General features: G+C 41.3%; 1 protein-coding gene across 1 annotated transcript in view; it reads left to right on the top strand.

Annotated features, from left to right (window-relative positions):
- Positions 1-23,788, top strand: part of PTPRT (protein tyrosine phosphatase receptor type T) — a 416,079-nt gene that overhangs the window by 167,630 nt on the left and 224,661 nt on the right. The window lies entirely within an intron of this gene.

Below are 23,788 nucleotides of genomic sequence, written 5' to 3'. Positions count from 1 at the left end.
CACAGAGGTTTCTGGGCACATTTGAATTCATCTGCCCAAGTTCTGCCCATGAATCAAGACCCTCCAAGTTCTCACCTCGTGAGCAGCAGGCAGTCAGTCCCTGGCTGCTGCTCTAGCAGTGTCAGGACACTGATAATGAGGGTTCCCTCGGGCTGCCTGCTCTCTTTTTGTCTATTTTTCCCCAGTTTACACAAACCCAGGCAGTGTTCAGAAGGTCCATGTGCTGTGCTGAGAGGAGCTGAGCACAGCTTTGATCAAACATGCAATGATGTCTCTGGTTTGAGCACAGCACAGCACAGTGTTCATGAGAGCTCTGCTGCCTCTGAAACATCTGAGTGAGGGAGAGTGGCTCTGGCATTAGCACAGTGTCTGAAAAAGCCACTTCTTGATTTCTTTGCACTCCCAGTAGTGTAGGGAATGCAACACTCCCTTCCTGGTGTTGGTTGGTAATTGCCTGAACTTGTGACTGCTCTGTTTAATTCTCTAGTTCACTCCAGTTCAGCAACAGTTGCTTTAACTCAGTTGTATTCATTGGGTGGGTGTGTGGTAAGAAAAGGGGAGGCAGAGAGATTACAAATACTCACCAAGAGCTGTAACTCCAATTTCTCTCGTTTCCATCCAGCTTAGTATCTGTGAAGTGAAGGAAGGAGCTGGCAGACAAAACCGTTGTATTGCAGATTTTCAGTAGTATGAAGCATGGGTTCTCTCAAAAGGAAATATTTCCCACTCCTTATGTTTAACTTCGGAAGTAGAGCTGGGAAATGAAGCCATTTCCTTGAGAAGTGGTTAATATGTAGTTTATATAAATAACTCAGTTTTCAGCCTTGCATCCGGTGCCACACAGACTTGCAGCAGTGGTCCACAATAGGCTTTCCTTGCTCCTCTTGTCTGTATTAATCAACAGGGTCTAAATAGATATATTCAGGAAGAATACAAAGCTACAAGGGGTACCAGGTTATGAACTCAATTCAATCTATATTTTTCCCAACTTTTTTTGTTTCTCTCTTGAGTAGCCTTTTTGTTCCCATGTCAGATGAGCAGGGAGCACTGGTTTAACTTGACCTTGTTTCTAACCTGGGAAACGATAATGGCTTTTCTGTCACAACACTGAAAGTCTTGGCTAAATGCATGACATACATGCAAACCTTTTAGTTTCTAGTTAGATTTATTAAGAAAGTGTAAGGCAACTGCATGGAAATTAGTTCAGGACTGTTGATGCTCAGAAAACAACATAAAATACCAAGAACACATCCCAGTGCCTTTGCTGAGTGGAAGTTCTCTTGCAGTGGATGACCACCAGATGTGTGCCATGATCAAACAAGCCTGGCAGCTTTTCATTCTTTATTCCTTTTAAATGTACAATTTTTCATGCAAGTTGATTGTTAATGTGGCTCATGTGACATTACAATTCAAAATTATACTTTTTTTTTTGCTTATGACTGAGCTTAAAGACTCAGCACAAAAGATGAGTCACGTTCATTGTTAACTCCCTTCTGCTCATCTTTCCTCTTCCTGCTTAATTGTAGGGAAGTTATTAATGGGCTTCTCCTGAAAAATAGAATCTAAAGCTGTTCTTTATTTATCCACCCTGTGGTTACAGTGCTGTTAAATGCTTTTCATTCAAGAAAAGCCCCTTGAATATCATCTGCCACCATTCATGGATGTTGGTGAAATTCTGGTGTGGTTCAGGCAGATTTGGACATTTAGGAGATATAATTGTTGAGTATGGGCTGTTATGTCAGCAGGACAGGGATATCCTTTTCACATCAAAATATAGTTTGCAGCAGAAAAAAATAACCCACACTAAAAAGTAGGGGTTTGTTTGATGTGAAATGCAAGCTAAGGTGCACCAGGTTTCTTAGTAAGAAAGGATGGTTGTTAGTATGAGAATTTTAAATGATAAACCAGCAAAACAAAGAGTGCATTTGTAATACAGTGAGACTTTTAGATCCCATCTATGTAGGAGAGAGAAATTAATTTCCAAAGAAGGAGGAAACTGTTTCTGTAAATGCAAATGCCTAAAGCCAACATGTTTATTGGAACTTGTAAAAATTTTGCAGCACCAGACACTAAAACAGTGCAGTTACTGGGTCCCTTTCAGACATGCAGGAGTTCCTGCAGGCTTTCTGCAAAAGTCTTGCATTTGTTGTAGGACACTGAATGAAGAAGTTGAAAATCACGTGTGGAAAGGAAGAATTCTGCCCTGAGCCAGGTGCTGATGAATTCCCCAGACATCTTTGCCTTGATTTGCACTTTCCCCTTCTCTGGCAGCACCCTGTGAGTCTGCACAGTGCATAGCTGGGTTTCTTAGGATGTGTGAAACATTTGCCTAGAGTTTATTGCTTTTAAACAAACTGCAAAACAAGATATAAACCGGTTAGAATTATTTGTTGCTTCCTTACCTTGCCCTGATTTATTGAACTTAGCTTTCTTTTGCACTGTACATCTTGAAGCACCTTGGACTGTGGTGAGGTTTAACCCTTTCCTAAGCATGGCCTTCTCATGGCTGCTCAGCCATCAGAGTATTCCAGGTCTGTGAGTCAAACACACTCTCCTCCTTCCTTTTAGCACAGCACTACAGACCCTGTGAGCTTAAACTCCTCTGCTGGTTTAGAGGTTGGCATTTACAAGCTGAGCCTCTAAACCTAAGGTAAAGAAAGTTGAAAGTCCACGAGGGAAAAATGATGGAGCTCTGTAAACACTTGACTGATGGAGCTCTGGGCTGGGGACAGTGGCACTAAGGCAGCTCCAGAATCTTCTGAGCTTCCAGTCTGGGAGGAGGCAGAAAGCTTTTGAAGTCTGAGTGGTGCTGAATGGAGACCATTCGGAGAGTTCGTGGCAGGAATTCAGGTGAATGGGAGTTTGAAAGTTTGCATAGCATTTAGCTCTGACTGCTGGAGCTGAGCTGATTTGCTTTCCAAGGCAGTGTAACTGAACTGCAGGGAGCAGCTGATGTTGATTATGTTTGCATTTGTCCTCTCTGAATGAAGAGATTAAAGAGCCTGTTTCGGTGTTAAGGAAAGAATGATCACTTTGAAGTTACTTCACCATTCAGCGCTGAGGTTGTGAGACAGGAAAGCAGCCAAAATTGTAGTTTTGAGTGGAGATTTTGCAGCCCTCCTTTTCCATCTCTACCCAATTGTAGAATGCTTCATTTTTTGAAGCAAATAATTTCCCAGCATCCATTCTAGCTGCAAGTTGATGAAATACTTTTCTCATAGAATCACCTCCCAGAAAACCTGTTATGCTGTTTTTTAGCTTTGCTCTGATGTGCTGATTTTCTGCCATGGTGAATATCTCCTCTGGTGCTGGCAGACTGGTTCAGGTCACATCCCCCCATCACCCCTGTCCAGCTGAGAATTTTAAAGAGGCTTTACATCTAAGACCAGAAACCTTATCTAAATCTAAAGATGCTTTAGATCTAAGACCAGAAACCTGCTTAGCTACATGGTGATGGTTGCAACAAGCCCTGCAACTATTTTACTGATTGGCCAAGGAATCTGAGAAGAAAAACCCCACAAGATGATGTTCCTAACTCCCCAAAGCCCTTGCTGCCTGCTGAACAGCTACACCATTACACCTTCAGGGTGAGCAGGAATGTTTTTGAGCTAAAAGAGGAGAGATTTAGGATAGCTGGTAGGATGAAATTCTTTACTCAGGAGGTGGTGATGCCCTGGCACAGGGTGCCCAGAGAAGCTGTGGCTGCCCCTGGATCCCTGGCAGTGTCCAAGACCAGGCTGGACAGGGCTTGGAGCAACCTGGGATAGTGGGAGGTGTCCCTGCCATGCCAGGGGGTGGAATGGGATGATCTTTAGGGTTCCTTCCCACCCAAACCATTCTGTAATTCTATGACTGTGCTCTGCTCTGTGCCAAGATGCACAAAACCCCTGTCTGAAGAATTATTCCAGCCCTCTTTCTCCTTATTTTTTTTTAACCAGGTTTTTCTCCAGTGCATCTCTTGCCTCTCTCTCTTTCTCAGCAGGAAACTTTCCATCAGTGCTTGTTTGCATGTGAGGAAGATGCAAATAGCTGCAAGTCTTGGGCTCTCTCTGTTTGGATCCCATAAATCAGACTTTGCATATGCTTTACTGTCCTATTTATTACCCTGCAGCTACTACTGACTTACATGACAGACTACAACTTACAAACTGTTTGTTGCCTCAGCAGGGTACAGACACAAATTAAAATGGAAGAGGTTTGGATTGCTTGCTTCTGTAATTTTCTCTTTCTTTTCCTTCATGTTATAGCAAATCCTTCTTTTGTTGTTGCTGCTGCTGCTGCTGACTTTTTGACTGACCCTTGTGAATGCTGCTGACCATATCACGCTGCCTTTTGATCAGCAATGTGTTATTATTGAGTCTTCTGACCCAGATTGCTCATCCAATAGTGATTTAGTAGTATTTCCCGTGATGTTGAGGTTGAAACTCTAAATATAAAAATTTTGTTCTTGCTCTTACATTGTTTTTTACCATCTCTCTTTTACTTAACCTTACCCGTGCTCTGCTTGAGGAGCCCTGCAGATAATTTGCTTTTTACTTGTGTGAAGAATTTGGTACTTCAAGGATGACCAAGAATTTTGGTACATTGATTTTTCATTCAGAGCATGCAGCAATTGCTCAGCTCATGGAAGGTTTTATGATCATTGTTGTAATCACAAACCTAAATGCTCTTGAGAACTGAAATCTTGTCGTAAACAACCATTTTATATAAAATTATATATACAAGCATGAGGATTCCTTAAGGTTAGTCCTGTTTGATTAATTTATCTTACAGGATTTAAAATGAGTAATTAGGAAAAATGCATTTTGTCTCCAAGATATCTTTTCACCACATGCATGGTCCCCTCCTAGCTTGGCCAATGGGATATAATTCAGCATTAGCTGACACTGCTTTTAGTCAAGGAGACTAAGGAAAATCATTCTGCTATAGAATTATCCTCAAATTCACCATAATGTCTTTATATCTCATCCTCATGGAATCACAGTACTGTTATAGTCTTTAGAGTGGGATTATTGGTATTTCCTGAGCAAAAAGGGAGTTTTAATAGCTTTCATTAAAGCTGTGATAGTTTCAATAGGGACTAGACTATTCTCTCTTCCAAGATTTACTTTCAGCAGAAAGAATGAGAATTTTCTCTATGGCTCAGCCCCAGGTGGAGCAGTGCTACACTCACAAGGAAGTTTTATTGTTTTTCATATATCTGACCTCACTTACAGCTGTCATGACAAGAAGAAAAAGAATGTTTAATCTAATTTGACCTTCTGTAAAATGCAGGTTGTAGAATTTACAAGTCATTCTTGCATCATGAGCAATGCTGTATAAATAAAGCAGAAGAGTCTTCAAAAAGGATCATCATTGAGAGGTTTTAAATGATAGAAAATCTTACCAGCCTTAGATAAGCTCTTTAAATACCTAATTATCTTCCCTGTGTAGTGTCTATACCTTATTTGAGTCAGATGTTTCCAGCTTTTGCATCTAGCAGATCTTAAGGCTTTCTTCTAAATGGAATCAATCTTGAAGTATTGAATGTGAACTCGTATTGACCATGATCTTAGCTTTGTTTGGTTAATTTATGTGTCTGAAGTGTCTTTGCAAGGTCTCTTGTTCTGCTGAAGAACTGTTGTCAGTTCTGGGGAAAATATATCAAACTGGACTTTCAGGTATATTTGTGGAATATTTTCTTTTGTTTCCACAATGGTTTGTTCTCTTTCTTGCTATGGAATGGGGGAGCTTTAGGCATATGGAATTTTATTAGTATTTTTCCTCCAGTTCTAACAAAAACCTCTTCAGCAGAGATAAGGAAATGCATTGCAAACATGTCCTACATGGTTAAGGAAAAACACTGGTTTCACAAGGAATATTTCATGTGATAGGAAATCATTGCCTGTGTGATGACTTCTTCATCAAACAGTACCAAATAACACATGGATTAATGAGAAAGTGTCCTGGGGACCTCAAAAATGACTAATAGAGACTTGATGGAAGTCACTGGCTTTCAGTCCAGGTAAAATTTAACATTGATTTTTAAATCAAACAGTCTTTTGGTGCCAGACCCCAAAAGAAATGCCTTGAGCTCACCCCTGGAGGGATTTCTGTGTCACAGGAAAGCTTTCACAGCTGGGACTTGCAGGCTTTTTTGTGTTCTGCACCAAATTTCCACCCCTGCCTGCACACCATGAAGCCTAAACTTGTTCCACATCATCAAAATGTGTTCCCTGGTGTGTTAGATTTGGGATAATTTGATGGAATATGGGGATTCCTAGTCACCTGCTGTCCCAAACCTTTGGATGTCCCAATCCTGTGCTGTTTTATCAACACTGAACTGTCCAGCAAAAAGTGAGCAAAAGGAGAAATGAAGTGATGTTGTGTGTGATCATCGTGCTCTGGTAGCTGTGAACTCCACCCCTGGCACCTTTATCCTTTATTATTATTCAGGAATTCAGCCAGGGGATAAATTGCCCAGATTTGTAGCCGGATTGTAGCAAAAGTTTTTTTCAGAATTCTTTCTGTTTCTCTCTGTATTTATGTCCTTTAATTCTGACAGGAGTAAAACACAGAAAGTATTTTAAGAACTGGGAATCAGACTCATTAGCAATGAGGCGAGCTGGTAGTTTGGCCATTTTGCATATTCTTTTGGAGTAAATTGGTCTCAGATTTTGTGTGGTGCTGTCTCTCCCACCCTTTTCCTTTTCCTTTATTTTTTTTTCCCCAGTAGTATTGAGTGGTAGTTTCAATCCTCCCCAGTTTCTCTCAGGCTCTGGAATGCTTTTTGTGAAATACCAACACCTATCACCAATCACTGCAGCTCTCAGGGTGAGCAGCACACTGTGCAGCATATTGGAATTTCTAGCATTTATTACTGCCTCAAAATGCACTTTGTGAAAAAAGAAGGAATTGATCTTTTGGTGTAATACTGTGGAGTCTCTCGGAGGGAACAGCCTAAATCAAGAAGTATGTTTGAAGGCAGAGTTTTAAACTGGAAATAAACAGAAATACAGCCCAGGAGAGGGAAAGCTGGAAGGAATGTTGTGGTCTGCAGGGTATTGTGAAACTCTCTGTATCATAAAAACCTGAAATAAAAAGGGAAGTATTGAGTGGTAAAGAAAGATTCACCTGGTTTTTTCACATGCCTTAACTGGTTAAGAGGCACTTCTGCAGTGTCTGCCTGCTGTATGTGGGACATTAGATTATTAGGGCTGGTGATATCTCTATTGTTGACTTTTTATGGGAGGTGTGGGGGAATTTTGAAACAAATCCTAAAATTTGCTTCAGCCGTGGGTTTTTTTACGTGGGCAGGTAGAGGGAGGGCTCCCAGCCAGAGTGATCCCTTCTGGTTTGTGTCTATGGTATTTGTGTCTATGGTGTTGGGGTTTGGTTTGTTTGGGTTTTTTTACATCCAAAATTTCCTGATGCTTAGCAAAGGCTCTGTTTTTATCATTTCAGTTTTATTTCTGCTGCTTAGATCTCAACAGGTTGCCAGCTTTACCTGTGGGCTTTGTTTTTTTTTCTTTCAAGTTTGCCTTGATCATCTCAGATAAGTGAACCTGCAAGCTGACCTTAAATGTGAGGGGTTTTTCTGGGGCTCACAGTGCTTGAGACACAACCTCCCTGGTTGTTCCAGCTAGAAAATAATCAAAGGCAGTGAAAGTGGTGGGGAAGAGCTGAACAGATGTATTTACTTGGAAAATCCAACTTAGTGCTCACTATCCCAGCTGGCATGTGAGCAGATATATGTAAACCACGGAGTGGCTGTGACCTCTAAGCACATGCAAAACACTCCAGAATATTTTTACACGATGCTCTTATAGGATTTGCTTAACTCTCTAAAGTCTAAGCAATCTCAGAGCCATCTTTACTCAGTGGCAGTTGAACTTACTTTAGGAACCTGAATTTTACTCCTGGGATGTTTAGGGATGCTGGAGAGGTTTAGCAGAGGGTTGTAGTTCTGCTTCAAAAGCAGTAATGATTAATACAGATGGATCAGATATATCTGAGGTGTCAGCAGGAAAAAATAAATTATATGAATGTAGGTATATCAGCAATGGGCTTGCTACTTACCTGAGCATGGCTTCCACAGTGATGCTGGCAGGAACTACAGGAAAATAAACTTTCTAACACAAGGCATGACCTGAATATCAGGTGAGAGCATGAGGAAACTGCTTTCTGGAGTTTATACTGTGCAGCTGGTGAGGTGTTCAGAAATAATGGAAGTTATTTCAAGTGGCTCGTGCACAGTAAATTAGCAGCCTCCAGTATTTACTGCTCTCAGTGGCACATCCTGCACTACCTGCTTGAAAAGCTGAAAAAAAAGGGAGGTTCTGTCTTGGGTGAAAGCATGGCAGGTATTTGTGTCAGCTCTGAGATGTTTCTGTGCACCTGTTCCTTGCCTTTCTCATTAGCTGCTCTCCAGGGCAGCAATTGAAATGACAGCTATAAAGTTATCCACTCACAGACACCTCTGCCCACGTCAAAATGTTTTGCTGCAGGTGAGGTGATAATTTTCCTGGCATCAATCAAACTTCTGTCAGTGAGATCAGGCAAATGGCCCTCTGCTTCCTGCAGCATGTATTTATCCTGTTTTCAATCTGAACAGGAGAAAATACAGTAGGTAATTCTGCTAGAAGGGAATGGAGGAAATGACTAATAATTGGCCAGTGAGACACTTGCATTGATAGGGTTATTCCACAGTAGAAGAGGTTTATTTACAATTACAACAGTGTGAGTCCTTGTGTGGGGACTGGGCTATTGATACATATGGTTTTATATGTGCTTTTGCAGAAAGCAAAAGAGGAAAGGCAGTTTGTTTCAAAATGTAATGGTAATATTGTATGTCAAATATATATATATATATATATATATGTATGTATATTTGATTTGTTTCTCCATTAGGTTACAGCCTCTAATATGTTCTTTCTCTTACCATTTGTATCTATTGACCAAACTAATGTTCCAGGCAGTCAAATCACAAACTGAGAGCAAAAAGCAGCTCAGCTTGTTGTTGGATATGTGAGACACTGTGTTGATATCCTTGGGGAGAAATGAGTCAACTTTTATGATCAGACTATGATTCAGAAGTGCTTTGTGACAAAATGTGTTTAAGTAGCACAAACCAAAACAAACCCCAGCACTATGTGAGAACAAAGCATAGAGGAATCAGTGTGGCACAACTCTGATTACATCTGTGTGTCCTGTTGAATCCTGCAGACACCACCACGTTTTGCTTATCCTAGAAGCTCATTTTAGGGGCAAAAGCCATCTGTATTTGCCAGACCTGGGCTGTGTGTGTAGGGATTGGCCCTTGGAGCTTTGTGCTGGGAAAGGAACAGAACATTGAGCTCTTCTCTTCTGTTTTCTCCCAGGTCTTTCCCAGTGGTTATTCAAACAAAGCATGGCTTATTTAGAGACAGAATCACAGAGTCAGTGTGGCTGGAAAAAACCTCCAAGATCATCAAGTCCAACCTGGGACTAATCCCCACCTTGTCACCCAGCCCAGAGCACTGAGTGACACATCCAGGCCTTCCTTGGACACCTCCAGGGGGACCTTTAGGGCTTCTGAAAGGAAAAAGTCCTTCTGTGTGCCCACTAGAGAATCAAATTGGGCATTTGTTGGGCTTCTGCAAATAGATGGAGACAGGAGACAAACCAGAAGGCAGTAATTCTGGTGGTGGTTGCAATTCTCCAAACAAACAGAAGTTTGCCTGTTAGTTGACAGTATGAGACACTGACCTGGCAGGGCTGAGTGCCCAGAGCTGAGCAGAGCAAATCTTCCTCTGAGGACTCCAGGCACTTCTTTTTCTGTGTGTAAGTGACTGAGGCTCTCTGAGGCCACTAAAATGAATGCTCAGAACAGCTGTACTTGATAGCACTTAATGTGATTATTTCTGGTTATTTCTAGAGTAGCTGTGGCTCTACAGCCAGGGTAAACTTGAAATAACAGTGTATTTCGGGCAGTGGCTGTGGTTTCCCAGGAGCACAAGCACAGCTAGAGATCCTGCCATGCTCTGTATCATGTGTGAGAGCAAACATTTACTCTAAGCCTGTGTTTGTTTTTGTGAAGAACTGAACTCAGGGGACTTAATGTGATATTTAACAAAATGACTGTGATTGAGGCCAATGGCATAAAACATGACAGCATGTTGGGATCACTTACCAATAAATATCTGAAAATTTGAAATAATACCTCAAATAATTTCTATGTTAAATGAGTTGTCTGATACCTTCGTAAGGTCTGCACCTGCTTTCCATTACAGATGTTGGTGTGTTCCTGTTTGAAACAATCACTTGGAGACAGTAAAACATTCAGCAAAACCAGCTAGATTCCATTTCCAGAGAAATTAACAAATGCAAACTTAATTAAAGTAATAAAATCATGAAGGATGTGGAGTGGGAAATCTGACATGAAATTAATATTCAGGAAGAAAACAAAATGTTGTGGGATGTCCATGAGTGTGCTGGTCAAATTTCTGCTCATTGCTGTGTGATCCCAGAAGTTAATCCAATACAGCAGATACTAACAAGGGAAGTTTGGTTTGAATATGTGGCTCAGGAACACCCCTACCCCTGTGGTAATGGGAAAATTCACTTTTTCATTTAGTTTTCTGTGGTTCATTCGCACTGAGGGTTGTTTTGGGATAAGACCTTGATCAGTGTCAGAGGGCTTGGCTGGATTTCTCAAATTTAGTTGTCAGTGGTCAGCTTTTACCACCTGCAGGAGTGGTGGCAATTCTTTTTCCTGTTCATTCCTGTGCAGGGCTGTCTCTGCGCTCAAATCCACCTTTTCTTACATTCTTTTGCTCATCCACCAAACCAGAACTTTCCACCCTACTTATCTTCCCACCACATCTCCTTTGTTTCCCAGCTCTTCCTGCTTCACTCTCCTTTGATGCTGCTCCTCCATCCTGACCAGAAAATAGGTCTCTAATTCAGGGATGAAAGGATGAGACTTGGAGCTGAGAGTCCTTGATGTCCTCAGGGAGGAATTACTCTGTCTGGAGCTTTGTGAGTCTCACGAGTAACTGTGTGAGGGAAGAATGAGTTCCTCCTCTCCCTGCCACAACTTGTGCAAAAATAACCAATTCTATTTCCACTTGAATCCCCGAGTTTCTGTGGAGTGGGTGAGCCAGAAGGAAACATTTTTAGCTGAATATTGCTGCTTGTTGAAGTCCCTGGGTTATCCAGCCACAGGCTAGAACTGCTGGGCTGAAAAGGAGGTTTGAATTCTCCATTTTTTCCAAGTGAAGGACAGGCAGACCATTGGCACAATCCCTGGGATATCTGAAGGTCACATCAGTTAAAACCAATTAGTGTTTAACTTATCAGTTGAAAAAAAAGTGATTTCAAGTGTAATTAGTCAACAAAAGCCTTTCACGTTCTTTAAAGACCACCTCATGGAGTGCTGATGTTAGACAGGTTAAAGCCAGTTCGTGTTTAATATGATCATTTGGAACGTTGCAACAAAGTTGATTTTAGTGCAAGACTCTGTACCGTTCAATGGTTAAAAAGAAACTTGAAAGCAGCTTTTTCTTTGTGGATTTCTGGTGGAAAAGAACCCACAAGTAAACACCACAGCCATCTGTTTCAAAGAAGAAATGTTGGGCTATGAATGTCCTTGCAATAGCTGAAAAGCTTTTCAGTAGCTAAAAATGTGTAATTTTAGAATTTTTGTTTGATTTTTCATTGATTTGATTGCATTGAACCAGATGGGTTGTTTTTTTGGGGTTTTTTTTTTTGTTTTTTTTTTTTTTCCCATGAAAAGCCTTCACCAAATCCCTGTGTACGACTCTTGGAGGAAATAAATGGCTAGCAAATTTGGAGCTCCTGATGAAGAGATCTGAAGCTGCAGTGTCTCACACATTTCTGAACACTTCAGCATGGGGAGAACTGCAAACCTGCTGTGCCACCTATGATGAATGAGCTCATTTTCCAAACAGATTTTCTATGCACAATGCACATTTTTTGCATCTGTCCACTCCTTTCCCTGTGTATTCACCAGGAAAGTAAAGGAACTTTGATCCTAAAAAATGTTTTTTCCCCAGGCAATGGGCACAGCCTGAGGCTGCCAGAAATCCAGGGGTGTTTGGACAGCACTGCCAGGGATGCACAGGGTGGCATTGTTGGGGTGTCTGTGCAGGGCTGGGAGCTGGGCTGGATGATCCTGTGGGTCCCTTCTAACCCAGAATATTCCATTATTCCATAATCTTTCTCCCTGAGTGTTCCTCACTAGGATTTGCCACGTGAATGGAGCAGAAGCTGTGCACAGACTAGAACAAGGAAAACTTGTGCATGGGTTGGAAACTGCAGATAGAATTGTGAATGCTTTTATGTATCTGGAAACATTGTGTTCCTCAAAAAGCTTGCTAATTTTATTTTAAAAGGGAACATAAATATCTGACTCATTCTCCCATACGTCTGCTGCTCCTCTATAAAAAATCCTAACAATACTTACATGCTGCTTGTCTTTTTAATAACTAAATAAGGATTTCTGAATAAGAACCATTAAACAAATTAGTACAGATCATAAACATCTATTGTATCAGTCCTGATAAAATTTGCTGTAATTCCCTCTCTCTGATTCAACCCTTTCTTTTATTGATAGCTGTCTGCTGAGGAGGCTTGACCTGTCTAATCTTCTCTCCCAGACTGCCATGTCACACTCCTTTGGGGAAGGATTGTACTTCTTATTCTGTGTGGTGGATTAAATAAGCACCAGTGCCTTTCTGAGTACTTTCCAGGAATTTCCTCTGAGTGAACCTTAAGTATTCTGCCTGTCTCTCAAAGCTGCAGTTCCTGTCAGGTGCTGTAGCTGCTATTTGGACTTGAATTCTCCCAGTTGGAGCCTGCTAGTAGGGATTCTCCTAGTTGGAACCTAGGAGTAGCAGGGCTCAGCAATCCATTTCTATTCATCCAGTTGTTTTTCCCCTTGGGCCAGGTGTGTTCTGCATTGTTCCCTCCACAGTTCATCTGATTTTCCTCCCTGATCTCACTCCTCTATTTGTTTCTCCTCATCAGTTGTCTCCTAAAATCTTTTCCCCCTTGTTAGTGTGGAGAACTCATTTGTGGGTGGTCCTGATTTCCCAATGGTTTGACAGGGAATTTATTATTAATTCATGTTTGGAGTCTGATGAGGTTGTAAATATATAGAGAAAGCCACATTTTCTTTTATTAAGGGCTATATGTGCTATTATTTAACATGTGTGAAATAATGACATTTTGGGTACTGGCTTGCTGTTCCATAATTTCACTTCAGCATTGTTTTCCATGTTAATAAGGACTGCACCTGGACATGGAGGAATTTTCCTGTCTTATCCCAGTGTCAGGACAATTAGTGCATCTCTGCTGGCTTTGAACCACACGTGGTTATGTTCACAAGCCATCACTGTAGCTCTCTAGTCTATCCAGTTCACAGGATAGAATAAAATATGCCATCTTTCAGGATTGAGTTACAGAATGGAAATGAAAGAAAGAAAGATTAGTAAAAAAAGTAGTGCCTAAAGAGTAGCCTTATTCTTCAGGGAGAAAATAAAATACCTGCTGACAGCTCTTACCTTAATGATGTTCTTGCTTCTGTCAAAACATCAGACGCCCCATCATTTTCACTGGCATCTGCAAGACTCTTTTAAGAGATGCAGAGGAAAGCAGAGTGTTTTGATGGGTGCTTTTTTTTTTTTTTAGTTGGAATCCCTTTTTCCATAGGCACTCTGTTTATCTTGAATCTTTCTTTTTTCTTTTTTTCTCCCATCTGTCCCCTCTCAGGTTGATCTGAGAAAGATTTGGGAGCAAGAGGAAGTAAAGGGTGGGTAAGACATAAAATATCTTACTCAATTATCCAGGGCACAAGCTTCTCTCCTGTAATGTAATTAATAGTGATTGCTGCTGCACAATATCCTTGCAGTGGTTGCAAAAAGAGATATTTGTGATGTGGATAAGCTGGCAATGGGATACTCTGCTAAAAACACCACTCTGGTGTGTTTGTATTCACAAGAGACTGGAATTGCCCCTGCAGGGGTGTAATATCTTCAGAGAAGACTTTGGAGAAGAAACTTCAGCAAAGTTTCTCTCTCCTCCTATAGAAGTATCACCTAAACAGGAGTTACGCTCATATCTCCCTTTGAGAGAGCCAAGAGCTGCTCTGTGCTGGGACAGAGCACTCTGGATCCTGATCCCTGAGAGATGGGATTTATCCTGAGTGCCTGGTGCTGCTGGAAAGGAAAGCACTCATAAACAGAGTTTATTTAGCAGTAACAAGTTTTACTTCTTATTTTCTTCAGCAAACACTCTGGGACACTGATTTTTCTTTCTGGTCCACATCCACCCCCAAGACAGAGAGAGGATGAAACCATGGAAAAGCCAGAATCACGGAGTTGGGCAGGGAGGATGAGGGAGTGATTCCCTGTGCAATTCCCCTTTATCCACACACTGTCAGCCCCTGGGGTGAGACTGATGGCCAGGGAGGTGTGGGAAGGGTGAGAAAGAACCCACTGCAGATGGGGACATCATTTTCTCTTTTGCAAAGCGTATTCAGCACTAACTGCTTCTCCCAAAGCTGAATCAGTTTGTTCTTTCCCTCAAGTGTTCTGGTATTGATCTCATCTCGTCCCTCACTGTTCTCATGGCAGAGCTCAGGAATCAGAAACATTTTGAATTGATGTGCCATCCAGAGCAGATCTATTCCAGCTGACACAGAGAGGATTCTAACCCTGATTTTGATTCATGCCATGGCTTGTGCTGCTTCCCACAGGTAGTATTGCTTTTTTAATTATCTGTCTCTTAGGACCTCGTTGAATCTATTCTGAAAAATTTCAACTCTACTACCCCTGGAAATTAAGATGCTCTCAGTGTTCACGTTTCACAGTAAGACAAGATCTTAATGTAAAAATGATCTTCTTCTCTTTTCTTGGGCAAATCTTTGTTCTGGAGGGTTCATGCAGGGATGTGGTGAGCAAACAGTTCATTGCAAGACATGTGGCTCTTGATTCACTCTAAGTTTTCTCTTAAATTACAGCTTTATGAAAAGTGGTTTTCTCCTTTAATTGTTTTTTACTTTCTTTCTCTGTCTTCTTCCTTGACCAGATGGAGTAAAATTCAAATATATGCAGCTCTACATTCATTCTAAGGGGGCTTTTAAAGGAAATAACAGATCATGGGAAATTATGTTCTTCCTCATCTCCACTCTTCAGAGCAGATTTAGATTGCCTCATTACAAGTCCTATTTTCTTTACTTTGAGAAATTTGCCTTCAAAGCTTTGTTTTCCCGTTAAAACCTCTACAGAGTGGAAGTTGCCTTTCTATTTTCTGGCTTCTTTTTTTTTTTTTTTTGTTTTTTAACAAGAAAAGTTAATAGGGCTGATAGTTTCGAATGCACACTTAAGAAATGCATTTGGGAGCTCCTCTAAATGTAGGAGATTGTCTAAAACAAGCCTTTCTAACACTTTTCCCTTCTTATTGTTAAAGGAGTAATTTTTCAGCTGCCCCTTAGCTGCAAATTCTGCCAGATTTTGCAACCCACCTTAAAGGCTGAGGACCTTGTTCCTTCTTGCCAGCACCTGTGAAAATATTGATGAAAAATATGTCTTTGGGGAAAGACAGGTTCTGCTCCCACAGAGCTATTGGATACTGGAGAGTGACTGTTGTACCAAATCCTGATATTCTGCCCCTGCTCCCCACAGCTTCCTCTGCTGTTGATCTGATTAAAGGAAATAAAACAAGCAGTCCTTTAAGCCACCACATTGTCCATAAGGGACACAGAGCTCTGTCAAACAACCAGAAAAGATAACCTGATAAACAAGCTGCCCTGAAAACTGCATATTGCAGGCATAAATCCTGGAGTGTTCCTGTCAGGCCTTAATGCCATGTGTGGAATGACAGAATGCTTTGGGTTGAAAAGGACCTCAAAGGACCTCAAAGGTCATCTTGTTTCAATCTCCTGAAATGGAGAAAAGGAAGAAGCCATGTCCTTGTGATGGTTTGTTTAGTTCTTTATGTACTTCTGGTTTCTACCAGCTCTCCCTTGGCTGGGATTTGGAAGTCTCTTGTATGGTGAACACATTGAGCACAATTTCTGATGGTAAATGGCTGGGTTTGTGATCAGTAAAACCTAAGCTGTGAACATTTATCCCCAGCTGGGAAGTGATTGGGCTGAGGGCAGCACAGAATCCCTTGGGAAGAGGGGGCAGAACAGTTCCTGTGGCCCCAGGAATGAATCCCTGTTTGTTCTGAGAAGCTTGGAGGAAAAGGAGAGTGGGATCATGTCTGATAAAGGTGGGATGGATCATTTAGCAAGGCTGGATCCATTTGACTCTAAATTGGACACACTGACGTGGATGAATGAGAAACTATCAAGACCAGGAAAGGAGGAATGGCAAAATATAGATCCTCCCTGTTGTGCCCTTTCAGGCTAAAGCACAGCACAGAATTTACCACTGGAAGTAAGTTTTTGTTCTCATCCAGTCCTGGTGGTGGGAAAAGAGGGGATTGTAAGAGTGTTCCATATTCAGTTTGCAAATCCTACCTGTTCCATGGGTGGCTTTGAACAATCAGAAGTGATCCATGATCACATTTTCCTCTGCTATTCCCAACAAATGAAACAATAGCTGTGTATCCTTTAAACCCTGTTATACAGATAATTTTGGGACAGAGGTGAGGAGAAGATATTTTTCCCAGTATGAACCACACTGCAGTCCTTTAGTGCTTTTAATGTGTCAAATTATTCCTGTTTCTGTGCTGAATATGACTGTATTCAGCAGTTGTGATTGTACATCATTCATCAAGGTTCTCCATCTTCTGCAGGGAGGAATTGTGATGTTTGCCATGAAATTGGCTCTGGATGGGAGAGCTGTGATATCTGAGTGCTGGTTGAGTCATTGCATTTGCCTCCTGGGTTACACTAGGCTGCAGGTAATGCTACTGAAAAAGTTGTGGTGACATCCTGAGAGATATTTTTGAACAAGAAACACAAAATCCCACAACTCCAAACTGACCTCTCATCATATGCAGCTACTGAACATTTTTGTTTGCCTACATATAAAAATGCAATGCCTTTAGATTTATTTCCCAACTAATTGTGAGATGCATGTGCTGCTATCAACCACATAAATTACTTTTCATTGGAAAAATCTTGCCTGCAAACACAATTGAGTTTAACATCCAGGCACTTCAGCTGAGCCATGAAGAAATATGTCCCAATGTGACATCAGCTTAAGCAAAATAATTAATTCTCTCTTAATTTCAGTGAAATTGAACACAAGACAGGCTGCTCAGAGACAAGTTGGTGCTGCTGCCCTACCTTAGCTCACCTGCAGGAGTTTGTTGTCCCAAGAAAGTGTGAGCTGTGTTTAGCTTTTCATCACTGGGTCTTTTGATGTCTGAATACAACAACTCCTTTGGAAAACGTTGATTGACAGGCTTAGAATCTAAACCTGTGCTGTGATTGTTGAGAATAGGAATTGGGTGCAATTCAGTGGCAAATTAATCTAGCTGAGTAATTAATGGTATCAGATGAAATTTCAAAAACCTCCCCTTTCATGTGCCCTTGCTCCTTTCATGTGGTTACCTTGTGTCTCTCGAGGGATGCTGCTGATTGAAGAGGCAGATACTGCTGCTGCTAAACACGTGAGGGAGATTGGACTTAATGAATCAAAGAAATCAAGGGCTTTGTAACACCCAATTCAAGTAAAAGCCACTTAAAAGCCACTTGAAAAGGGCCATGTGGGTCAAGTTTGCTAATTGTGGCTATCAACTTGTGGGTTCTGTTCTGGCCCCAAAGCACAGCACAGCTTGGGGTACCTGTGGGATTGAGCCACGGTAGCTCAGTGTGTGCTGCTTTCTTCATGATCTCTTCTGTTGCCTGCTGTCTGCACTCAATTAAAGCTTAGCAAAAGCCTGTGTGTACCTTATGTTGGTGAGACAAACTGCACCACAGCCTGCTTTGAATTCTTCGGTGTATTTTGCTTCCTTGCGTTGAATAATGCAAAGAAATTATTTTCTTTGGTGTATTTTTGTTGGTTTTTTTTTCTTTTTATCTTAATGTTTTTTTTCAGGCAGCTGGGGACCTGCTCTTACTTTTTGCAGGTTCCTTTTGCCAGGTGCTACAGGTAGATCTTTAAAAGTCCAGATCTTTAAAAATCAAACCCTTGTTTATGCCTGCAGTGCAAACGGGCTTAAACATGTAAGTGTAAATTATAGCAGCACCTCTAATGAGCATGTACACAAAACCATTCTGAAAATATTGGTTTTCTGGTGAAAAAAATCTTCTGTACACTGCAAGCACAAAATTGACAGCCTGTTTGTGGAGCTGCCAGCAACTTGCTGTGATTTCTTTGACCCTTCTCTGGCTTCACAAGTGCAGTATTTTCCCTAGTCCTGAGCTGCTCCAGGCTGCTGATGTGTACATTTCCTTGAACTCAGGAGCTGTGTGTGTGTCATTCTGAGCTGAGTGTGCTCTGCAGAGCCCTGGGAGCAGCTCCAGTCATTCTGTTGTCAGTGGTAAGAACTGAACGAGCAACTTAGCAGGTAACACTGAGCTGTGACAAGGTGCTCCTTGAAAATCCAGCAGCTCTCCTGCACCACTCTACTGTCCAGGGCCCATGGGGTTCTTCCAAACAGAACCTTGAACTGGCCAAATTCTTCTTTCCTGCCTCCTGGGGTTATCATCCTGCTCAATTCCTTGTTCTGTCTCTCAGGACATGAACTACTGGAGGGTGTCCAGCTGCTCCTCCAGCTCTTACAGATGCATTGTGATGGATTTCCCAGCAAAATTAATTCTTCTCTCTGCAGCAGAGGTGGCAGGAGCCCTGCTGACCTTCCTGTTGTCCTTGTTCATCCTCTGGAATTTTACCTGTCATTTCATTGAGTAAGATGGAAGAGGCAGCAGTGTCCTCTTTTTTCCTGTTTCTTACCTGCTGTGGTTATGTCCCATAAAGAAGGACCATAAACTTGTGGTTAAATTTAGTAACTGTCTGTAAAAGTCGTTTTGGTACTGAAACCCTTTGCTGTGGGACAGAGCTCACTCACAGCCTCTCTCATGTTTCCTTTATAAAAACTGGGCAGTGTTCTACCCCAAGATTTGGGAGGTGTGATGGGAAGTTAACAAGGTGATTTCCACAAATCCACGAGCTTATCTGAATGCAAGAACGTGAATCCAGAGCTGGTGCCACAGGCAGTTAGGAGCTGTAAGTTAAAATTGCAGGGGATGGTGTAATGGATTGGCAGTAACGCAGTACTTGGAATTCATTTGGCATTTACATGCACAGTAAATTCCAAATGAGCTCCTAAGAACCCTATAAAAAGAAAAAAGAAAAAAGAAAAAAAAAAGGGGGTGTGTATGTGAAGCACTTGTTTCTGCCTGTAACATATATCCTCTTAGTTCTAGGTTATAACTTGGCTTTGTATCACTGGGAAGTTCTTTTAATTTCCACAAAGAGGTGATTTACATTCTTAGATAAAGTCCAGGCATTTCCAATAACATCAGGATAAGTGGACCACTGTTTCCATTGCAGCTGAAGCTCAGAGATTCTGTGTGAATTCATCTCAGTTTTACAGCCCATGTTTCAGGGCAGCTTGCTTTTATGCAGTGAATATTGGGAGATCTCAAGGAAATATAGCCCTGGATTTTATTACCAATGAAGGGAATGCCTGCTGGTGGCGTGGCAGATCGTGTTCCAAGTGGCAGCTGGTGACAGATGTGGATGCAATGGCTCTAAATCACTGTGTGGACTCAGTGTATTCCATATTTTACTCAACTTCCAATGAGAGTTACGCAAATAAATTAAAGTGCAGCTGTCAAGATCAGCAGTTGAGGCGTACATATAATATAAAGTATTCAAGAGCTGGTGCCTTCTCCTGGAAAAACGTTGAAAAGTATTTTGTTAGATGAAAGCAGCAGATTTGTTTGCCCTGTTTGTTTTTCTTGTCTCACATTTAATAATCAAGAACACTTGTAATGAAGTTTCAGACCTCAGAGGGGTTTGTCACAGTTTTGGGGCTGGTTTTGTGTCTGTTCCATTCCTCCCAGTGCACCCTTTTCTGGTTATTCCATCACTTTAACTCTGCTGGAAATGAAATCCTGCAATGCTCTGCTTAGGGAGCAGAATATCTGTGCATGAACCAACCACAGCTGCTCAGAAGGTCCAGGTGGGTTTAGCTCAGTTCTTTCCTTTTTATGAAATTATTGCATACTAAAATCAGGGCTTTGTGTAATCTTACCACAAACCATCAGCAGACAACTCTATTGAAACATGCAATGTTTTTCTTTTCCCTTGCCCCCACTTTTTGTTCCTGATCCTTGCAGAGTTTTTTTTGGCAGCCATCAGCTGATGGAATTAGGACACCTGGGATTTGTCTGTACTCAGATCCACAGACCTATTGTTGTTTAAACATCTTTAGGAAACATAAAGTGCTTCCACCTAGCATAGAGTGTTCTTCCCTGCAGCCTGGTTAGAGCCACCTGTTCACTGAACTACATTCATCAAGTCATTGTTAATCGTGTTCATTGGCCTGTGGAGCTGTGCCAGGGTCCTACTAGGCAACAAATGGGTTCAGAGCAGGCACAGAGCAGATTCTGTTAGAAAATAGCTCCCTGTGGTGCTGGTTCTTATCAGCTTGCCTGTGAGGGATAAGGAATCATCAACATTTCAGATTACTGAGGAACAAAAGAGCAGAAACTTGGCTTATTTGCATCACAGTGGTAACCGCATTTATTTTGGACTTGTACCAGCAAAAACTAGAGAAGAATTGGGCACAGAGCCAAATAATCTTTGTATTTCTTAAATAATTAAGGGAATCTACAAGGAGTGAATGGTTAACAAGCTATTCATTAAAGCCAAGCACTGCACCACAACCTGTATCTGCCTGCTTGTAACTCCAGAGATGTTTCATTGTTCTTAGGGACACCTTGGGAACAGGAACTCTGAGTGTAGCATAAAGAATTTGGTTTAAAAGCCTTACCAAGCAGTAGACTTCTTTGGTGCAAGTATTTTGGGCAAGGTGTGAGCTGCAGTATGTTTTTCTGGCTGTTCTGAAAGTGGTGATTGTGTCTAACAATTCACTTCTGGAGTTTTGCATTTGAACTCCACGCAGGGAATGTAAATCTACAAGTTGGAGCAAAAAGTGGTTTTCTGTGGCATTGAACTAAGATCTCATAATTATTAAATGGAGCTCATTTGCACAATGGAGGTTTCTGCTTGTAAAGACAGGAAACAGGAGAAAAATGGATGAACTGAATACTTTGCTTATTTGGGTCAGGTCCTTTCAGACAGATGGACAAGACTGTTCTAGATATTTGTGTTGCTGTTCTTCCTACAGTGGCTTTGTTTCAAGGAAAATCTGCAGTTCTGTTTCATGTGGAGATGTGTAGGAATGGAGTGTTTCACCAGCTACCTGACAGGAATTACTGACAGCATGAAGGGTGAATTTTGACCCCATCCTTGATAATTATGTAGTGATAAAATCACTAACAGGCATTGCTGGTGATATATGTGACAGCTTATACAGTGCTTAAAATTGTGCTTTGATCTGCATCAACAGGAATTCCACACATACAAAGTAATGGGGAAATAAACCCCTTCTGTGTTTTAGCTCCATTTTATGTATGTAGCAAATGCATAATCAACCTTTGAAATTTCTCTTCAGTGGGAAAGATGCAACTCTGGAATTCAAAATGTAGATTTCTAAACTCTGTGGCATTTCCTTGCTGATCTTGTTTATCCATCAGTGCTTAAAATCACAGAATAATGGAATCAAACATAATAACTTCTCTACAGAGAGAAGAAATACAGTCCTTGTGCCAAGTGATAAACATCCCTTACAAAGGAGAAAAAACAATTTTCTAAATCATGCTTTGAAACCCTAATGTAGGAAGAAAACTTTCTGTACTTTCTCCTGTGCTGGTCATTTTGCATTTTTGTTGCTGATTCTTCAGTTTTGCAGGATGACAAGTTGTTCAGGCTGCTGCTAATTATGTGCTCACTCTGATGGTAATTGGCATCTCTCAATTTTGTTGTTATCACTACAAAGCACTCAGTACCAAGCTGATGGTGTCTTGCTGGCTGAGGCTCATCACTGCTGCTTTCTGCTCTGCCTGGCCATGTGTGTGGAGCTACAAAGTGGTGCAGAGACTTTGTGGAGTCTCATCACCACAGTATCAGAGACATCACAGAAATACAGATTCTGCTGGTATGTTTGGATATAAACACTTATAATCTGCTTTTCTCAGTCAGAAGTGACCTTAAATCCCACTCTGCAGCAGTGAAGTGCTTCATCAGGCTTGGCCTTATGCTTAGGTGTTCTCATTTCACCCAGCAAACATGGGTGAGTTGCTGTTCCTTGATGATCCTTGACCTGTTTGGTAGCCAAACTTAGGGAATACAGATATTAGGGTTTGGCAGATTGTATATCAAATCTTGTATACCAGTGTGCATCATCCTGAAAGGGTGACCAGTTAGTAAGATCTTTGGCTTGTTATGATTCATATTAAAAAAAAAAGTTTCCCCATGTTCTAGTAGATTTTCCATCTTCTTTCCCCCTGTGTTTTTAGCTTTTGCAGCACATGCAGAATCTCAGGAATTTAGTCAATGTACGCCTGTAGGGGACTAGACTATGTAAGGAACTCTCAGCTGATTAAATCAGTGAATCCAAATTGAATCTGGACCTTCTCAGGAAAGCCCAGGCTCAATTTGCATTGATTGGGGGAGTGATAATACACTGTGAGCAGAAAACTCTGCCCAGGAAAGTGGAGAAACCACTGGCACTGATTAGTCATATATGCAGATATTGCCTGGACATCTGCAGACTCTGCTTTAGGAAGATCTGTAGCACAGTAAATATTTGTCTTCTAGCTCCTTGAAAAAAACCTCTTAACATATAATTTCTACTATTAGAACAGATAGTTTGTAATAGGATTTTTGTTTGAAAGAACCTGAGTTGAGGCCTTGGTGGATCTGAAAAAAATTGGGTGTGATGGGAATGAAACATAACTTCTCCTCTAGATGGACAGATTTCCTTTACATCACCCCAAGTGCAGGAGGATCCTGGCTGTGCAGGACCCAAGGTGAATTAATACTGGTATTGAGACAAAAACCCATTAAAAATCACTTCAGTCCTGTAATCTAAACTCTGTAATGCAGCTCGTCCAAATCCTGAATGTGTTCCAAGATTTGTCTGGTGGTAGGAGATCTTGTTTTTATTAACTCTGTCAGGGGTGAGACAGCAGCAAATAACAAGGAATAAAGAATCCCAACTGTAGACATTCTTGGAAATTCTGGGAATCTTATGAAAAAAAACAAACCAAAACTGTAGCAACCAGGATCCTGGATCTCTGGTGGCCTCCAAGTCTTTAGGGTTAATAGGATTGACTCTGAGGTAATTTTGCAGAGGATTGACTCTGAGGTAATTTTTCTGAATTCTTTCATTCAGAAGCAGAATGTTTGTTCCTTTTTTCTGGGGAAAAATCAGTTGAAATACATCAGCTGAGCTACAAACATTCAGTTTTGGGAGAACATCTCTGTGTAGAAGGCAGACTTCCCCTTGAGTGTGTTTTACACTGGAGGCACTGGCTTATGCCTTAGGGATGGAAAAGACCCTTTTCTGTTCTTCCTGGTGTTTAACTCCCTGGACAATGATATTTTATTTTTTTTTGCTACCACAAGCAGAGATCCTTGCCATACAGACTTAGTAATAAATTAGCAGGTTGCTTATGCAGCTCTATAAGCAGCATGGCTTTTGAGGCAGCAGAAAAGTTATTGGCAGTGGACCTGGCTCTTTTTCACACTGCTGTCAATAAATGATGATTGATATA

This window comes from Lichenostomus cassidix, chromosome 20, assembly GCF_008360975.1.
Source record: "Lichenostomus cassidix isolate B80296 chromosome 20, HeHo_3.0, whole genome shotgun sequence".
Taxonomy (NCBI): Eukaryota; Metazoa; Chordata; class Aves; order Passeriformes; family Meliphagidae; genus Lichenostomus; species Lichenostomus cassidix.
Note: the sequence above shows the minus strand (reverse complement) of the source record. Positions and strands in the feature narration are given on the sequence as shown.